Genomic DNA, 5,000 nt, shown 5'->3' with positions numbered 1-5,000 from the left:
CAAACCCACGCCCCCGAAGAGCCTGGTGCCTTAGACCAGCGCCTTAGACCGCGCGGCCAAGCTACTGATGGGGTGCACTCTTTTATAATGCAATATTCAATACATTGGATGAACGACCTTGTAGAGAAGCAATAAATGTTTTGGCAGCGGTGGGATTCGAACCCACGACCCCAAAGAGACTGGTGCCTTAAACCACCGCCTTAGACCGCTCGGCCACGCTACCGATGCTTCGTAATATATTATAATGCAATGTTCAATGAACTGGACAAACGATCAGGTAGAGAAGCAATAAAAGTGTCGGCATCGTTGGGATTTGAGCCCACGCCCCCGAAGAGACTGGTGCCATAAACCAGCGCCTTAGACCGTTCGGACATGCTACCGATGGGGTGAACTCTTTTATAATACAATATTCAATACATTGGATGAACGACCTTGTAGAGAAACAATAAAAGTTTTGGCAGCGGTGGGATTCGAACCCACGCCCCCGAAGAGACTGGTGCCTTAAACCAGCGCCTTAGACCGCTCGGCCACGCTACCGATGCTTGGTGATATATTATAATGCAATGTTCAATCAACTGGACAAACGATCAGGTAGAGAAGCAATAAAACTTTCGGCATCGTTGGGATTGGATCCCAAACCGCCGAAGAGACTGGTGACTTAAACCAGCGCCTTAGACCGTTCGGACATGCTACCGATAGCTGGCACTATTTTATACTGCAATATTCAATACATTGGGTGAACGACCTTGTAGAGAAGCAATAAGAGTTTTGGCAGCGGTGGTATTCGAACCCACGCCCCCGAAGAGACTGGTGCCTTAAACCAGCGCCTTAGACCGCTCGGCCACGCTACCGAGGCTTCGTAATATATTATAATGCAATGTTCAATAAACTGGACAAACGATCAGGTAGAGAAGAAATAAAAGTGTCGGCATCGTTGGAATTTGAGCCCACGCCCCCGAAGAGACTGGTGCCTTAAACCAGCGCCTTAGACCGTTCGGACATGCTACCGAAGGGGTGCACTCTTTTATAATACAATATTCAATACATTGGATGAACGACCTAGTGGAGAAGCAATAGAAGTTTTGGCAGCGGTGGGATTCGAACCCACGCCCCCGAAGAGACTGGTGCCTTAAACCAGCGCCTTAGACCGCTCGGCCACGCTACCGATGCTTCGTAATATAATATAATGCAATGTTCAATTAACTGGACAAACGATCAGGTAGAGAAGCAATAAAAGTTTCGGCAGCCTTGGGATTTGAGCCCACGCCCCCGAAGAGACTGGTGCCTTAAACCAGCGCCTTAGACCGTTCGGACATGCTACCGATGGCTGGCACTTTTTTATAATACAATATTCAGTACATTGGATGAACGACCTTGTAGAGAAGCAATAAGAGTTTTGGCAGCGGTGGTATTCGAACCCACGACCCCGAAGAGACTGGTGCCTTAAACCAGCGTCTTAGACCGCTCGGCCAAGCTACTGATGGGGTGCACTCTTTTATAATGCAATATTCAATACATTGGATGAACGACCTTGTAGAGAAGCAATAAAAGTTTTGGCAGCGGTGGGATTCGAACCCACGACCCCGAAGAGACTGGTACCTTAAACCACCGCCTTAGACCGTTCGGCCACGCTACCGATGCTTCGTAATATATTATAATGCAATGTTCAATGAACTGGACAAACGATCAGGTAGAGAAGCAATAAAAGTGTCGGCAACGTTGGGATTTGAGCCCACGCCCCCGAAGAGACTGGTGCCTCATCCCAGCGCCTTAGACCGTTCGGACATGCTACCGAAGGGGTGCACTCTTTTATAATACAATATTCAATACATTGGATGAACGACCTAGTGGAGAAGCAATAGAAGTTTTGGCAGCGGTGGGATTCGAACCCACGCCCCCGAAGAGACTGGTGCCTTAAACCAGCGCCTTAGACCGCTCGGCCACGCTACCGATGCTTGGTAATATATTATAATGCAATGTTCAATGAACTGACAAACGATCAGGTAGAGAAGCAATAAAACTTTCGGCATCGTTGGGATTGGAGCCCAAACCACTGAAGAGACTGGTGCCTTAAACCAGCGCCTTAGACCGTTCGGACATGCTACCGATAGCTGGCACTATTTTATAATGCAATATTCAATACATTGGATGAACGACCTTGTAGAGAAGCAATAAGAGTTTTGGCAGCGGTGGTATTCGAACCCACGACCCCGAAGAGACTGGTGCCTTAAACCAGCGTCTTAGACCGCTCGGCCAAGCTACTGATGGGGTGCACTCTTTTATAATGCAATATTCAATACATTGGATGAGCGACCTTGTAGAGAAGCAATAAAAGTTTTGGCAGCGGTGGGATTCGAACCCACGACCCCGAAGAAACTGGTACCTTAAACCACCGCCTTAGACCGTTCGGCCACGCTACCGATGCTTCGTAATATATTATAATGCAATGTTCAATGAACTGGACAAACGATCAGCTAGAGAAGCAATAAAAGTGTCGGCATCGTTGGGATTTGAGCCCACGCCCCCGAAGAGACTGGTGCCTCATCCCAGCGCCTTAGACCGTTCAGACATGCTACCGATGGGGTGCACTCTTTTATAATACAATATTCAATAGATTGGATGAACGACCTTTTAGAGAAGCAATAAAAGTTTTGGCAGCGGTGGGATTCGAACCCACGCCCCCGAAGAGACTGGTGCCTTAAACCAGCGCCTTAGACCGCTAGGCCACGCTACCGATGCTTCGTAATATATTATAATGCAATGTTCAATGAACTGGACAAACGATCAGGTAGAGAAGCAATAAAAGTTTCGGCAGCTTTGGGATTTGAGCCCACGCCCCCGAAGAGACTGGTGCCTTAAACCAGCGCCTTAGACCGTCCAGACATGCTACCGAGGGCTAGCACTATTTTATAATACAATATTCAATACATTGGATGAACGACCTTGTAGAGAATCATTAAAAGTTTAGGCAGCGGTGGGATTCGAACCCACGCCCCCGAAGAAACTGGTGCCTTAAACCAGCGCCTTAGACCGCTCGGCCACGCTACCGTTGCTTCGTAGTATATTATAATGCAATGTTCACTGAACTGGAAAAACGATCAGGTAGAGAAGCAATAAAGGTTTCGGCATCGTTGGGATTTGAGCCCACGCCCCCGAAGAGACTGGTGCCTTAAACCAGTGCCTTAGACCATTCAGACATGCTACCGATGGGGTGCACTCTTTCATAATACAGTATTCAATACATTGGATGAACGACCTTGTAGAGAAGCATTAAAAGTTTTGGCAGCGGTGGGATTCGAACCCACGCCCCCGAAGAGACTGGTGCCTTAAACCAGCGCCTTAGACCGCTCGGCCACGCTACCGTTGCTTCGTAGTATATTATAATGCAATGTTCACTGAACTGGAAAAACGATCAGGTAGAGAAGCAATAAAAGTTTCGGCATCGTTGGGATTTGAGCCCACGCCCCCGAAGAGACTGGTGCCTTAAACCAGTGCCTTAGACCATTTAGACATGCTACCGATGGGGTGCACTCTTTCATAATACAGTATTCAATACATTGGATGAACGACCTTGTAGAGAAGCAATAAAAGTTCTGGAAGCGGTGGGATTCGAACCCACGACCTCGAAGAGACTGGTGCCTTAAACCACCGCTTTAGACAACTCGGCCACGCTACCGATGCTTAGTAATATATTATAATGCAATGTTCAATGAACTGGACAAACGATCAGGTAGAGAATCAATAAAAGTGTCGACATCGTTGGGATTTGAGCCCACGCCCACGAAGAGACTGGTGCCTTAAACCAGCGCCTTAGACCGTCCGGACATGCTACCGATGGCTGGCACTATTTTATAATACAATATTCAATACATTGGATGAACGACCTTGTAGAGAAGCAATAAAAGTTTTGGCAGCGGTGGGATTCAAACCCACGCCCCCCCAGAGACTGGTGCCTTAAACCAGCGCCTTAGACCGCTCGGCCACGCTACCGTTGCTACGTAGTATATTATAATGCAATGTTCACTGAACTGGACAAACGATCAGGTAGAGAAGCAATAAAGGTTTCGGCATCGTTGGGATTTGAGCCCACGCCCCCGAAGAGACTGGTGCCTTAAACCAGTGCCTTAGACCATTCAGACATGCTACCGATGGGGTGCACTCTTTCATAATACAGTATTCAATACATTGGATGAACGACCTTGTAGAGAAGCATTAAAAGTTTTGGCAGCGGTGGGATTCGAACCCACGCCCCCGAAGAGACTGGTGCCTTAAACCAGCGCCTTAGACCGCTCGGCCACGCTACCGTTGCTTCGTAGTATATTATAATGCAATGTTCACTGAACTGGAAAAACGATCAGGTAGAGAAGCAATAAAAGTTTCGGCATCGTTGGGATTTGAGCCCACGCCCCCGAAGAGACTGGTGCCTTAAACCAGTGTCTTAGACCATTTAGACATGCTACCGATGGGGTGCACACTTTCATAATACAGTATTCAATACATTGGATGAACGACCTTGTAGAGAAGCAATAAAAGTTTTGGCAGCGGTGGGATTCGAACCCACGACCTCGAAGAGACTGGTGCCTTAAACCACCGCCTTAGACAACTCGGCCACGCTACCGATGCTTTGTAATATATTATAATGCAATGTTCAATGAACTGGACAAACGATCAGGTAGAGAAGCAATAAAAGTTTCGGCAGCCTTGGGATTTGATCCCACGCCCCCGAAGAGACTGGTGCCTTAAACCAGTGTCTTAGACCGTTCGGACATGCTACTGATGGGGTGCACTCTTTTACAATGCAATATTCAATATATTGGATGAACGACCTTGTAGAGAAGCAATAAAGGTTTTGGCAGCAGTGGGATTCGAACCCACGCTCCCGAAGAGACTGGTGCCTTAAACCAGCGCCTTAGACCACTCGGCCACGCTACCAATGCTTCGTAAAATATTATAATGCAATGTTCAATGAACTGGACAAACGATCAGGTAGAGAAGCAATA

At 47.6% G+C, this 5,000-nt stretch overlaps 14 non-coding genes across 14 annotated transcripts; all 14 read right to left on the bottom strand.

Moving 5' to 3' along the window:
• Positions 1-141: 141 nt before the first annotated feature.
• TRNAL-AAG (transfer RNA leucine (anticodon AAG)) lies at positions 142-223 on the bottom strand. The gene has a single exon. It is a non-coding gene; the product is annotated as a tRNA-Leu (tRNA).
• A 232-nt stretch (positions 224-455) lies between these two features.
• Positions 456-537, bottom strand: TRNAL-AAG (transfer RNA leucine (anticodon AAG)). The gene has a single exon. It is a non-coding gene; the product is annotated as a tRNA-Leu (tRNA).
• Positions 538-769: 232 nt separating this feature from the next.
• Positions 770-851, bottom strand: TRNAL-AAG (transfer RNA leucine (anticodon AAG)). Its single transcript has one exon. It is a non-coding gene; the product is annotated as a tRNA-Leu (tRNA).
• A 232-nt stretch (positions 852-1,083) lies between these two features.
• TRNAL-AAG (transfer RNA leucine (anticodon AAG)) lies at positions 1,084-1,165 on the bottom strand. Its single transcript has one exon. It is a non-coding gene; the product is annotated as a tRNA-Leu (tRNA).
• A 389-nt stretch (positions 1,166-1,554) lies between these two features.
• TRNAL-AAG (transfer RNA leucine (anticodon AAG)) lies at positions 1,555-1,636 on the bottom strand. The gene has a single exon. It is a non-coding gene; the product is annotated as a tRNA-Leu (tRNA).
• A 232-nt stretch (positions 1,637-1,868) lies between these two features.
• Positions 1,869-1,950, bottom strand: TRNAL-AAG (transfer RNA leucine (anticodon AAG)). Its single transcript has one exon. It is a non-coding gene; the product is annotated as a tRNA-Leu (tRNA).
• Positions 1,951-2,338: 388 nt separating this feature from the next.
• On the bottom strand, positions 2,339-2,420 carry TRNAL-AAG (transfer RNA leucine (anticodon AAG)). Its single transcript has one exon. It is a non-coding gene; the product is annotated as a tRNA-Leu (tRNA).
• Positions 2,421-2,652: 232 nt separating this feature from the next.
• TRNAL-AAG (transfer RNA leucine (anticodon AAG)) lies at positions 2,653-2,734 on the bottom strand. The gene has a single exon. It is a non-coding gene; the product is annotated as a tRNA-Leu (tRNA).
• A 232-nt stretch (positions 2,735-2,966) lies between these two features.
• Positions 2,967-3,048, bottom strand: TRNAL-AAG (transfer RNA leucine (anticodon AAG)). The gene has a single exon. It is a non-coding gene; the product is annotated as a tRNA-Leu (tRNA).
• Positions 3,049-3,280: 232 nt separating this feature from the next.
• TRNAL-AAG (transfer RNA leucine (anticodon AAG)) lies at positions 3,281-3,362 on the bottom strand. The gene has a single exon. It is a non-coding gene; the product is annotated as a tRNA-Leu (tRNA).
• A 546-nt stretch (positions 3,363-3,908) lies between these two features.
• Positions 3,909-3,990, bottom strand: TRNAL-AAG (transfer RNA leucine (anticodon AAG)). The gene has a single exon. It is a non-coding gene; the product is annotated as a tRNA-Leu (tRNA).
• Positions 3,991-4,222: 232 nt separating this feature from the next.
• Positions 4,223-4,304, bottom strand: TRNAL-AAG (transfer RNA leucine (anticodon AAG)). The gene has a single exon. It is a non-coding gene; the product is annotated as a tRNA-Leu (tRNA).
• Positions 4,305-4,536: 232 nt separating this feature from the next.
• On the bottom strand, positions 4,537-4,618 carry TRNAL-AAG (transfer RNA leucine (anticodon AAG)). Its single transcript has one exon. It is a non-coding gene; the product is annotated as a tRNA-Leu (tRNA).
• A 232-nt stretch (positions 4,619-4,850) lies between these two features.
• On the bottom strand, positions 4,851-4,932 carry TRNAL-AAG (transfer RNA leucine (anticodon AAG)). Its single transcript has one exon. It is a non-coding gene; the product is annotated as a tRNA-Leu (tRNA).
• Positions 4,933-5,000: the final 68 nt, after the last annotated feature.

Source organism: Rhipicephalus microplus, chromosome 3 (assembly GCF_043290135.1).
Source record: "Rhipicephalus microplus isolate Deutch F79 chromosome 3, USDA_Rmic, whole genome shotgun sequence".
Lineage (NCBI taxonomy): Eukaryota > Metazoa > Arthropoda > Arachnida > Ixodida > Ixodidae > Rhipicephalus > Rhipicephalus microplus.
Note: the sequence above shows the minus strand (reverse complement) of the source record. Positions and strands in the feature narration are given on the sequence as shown.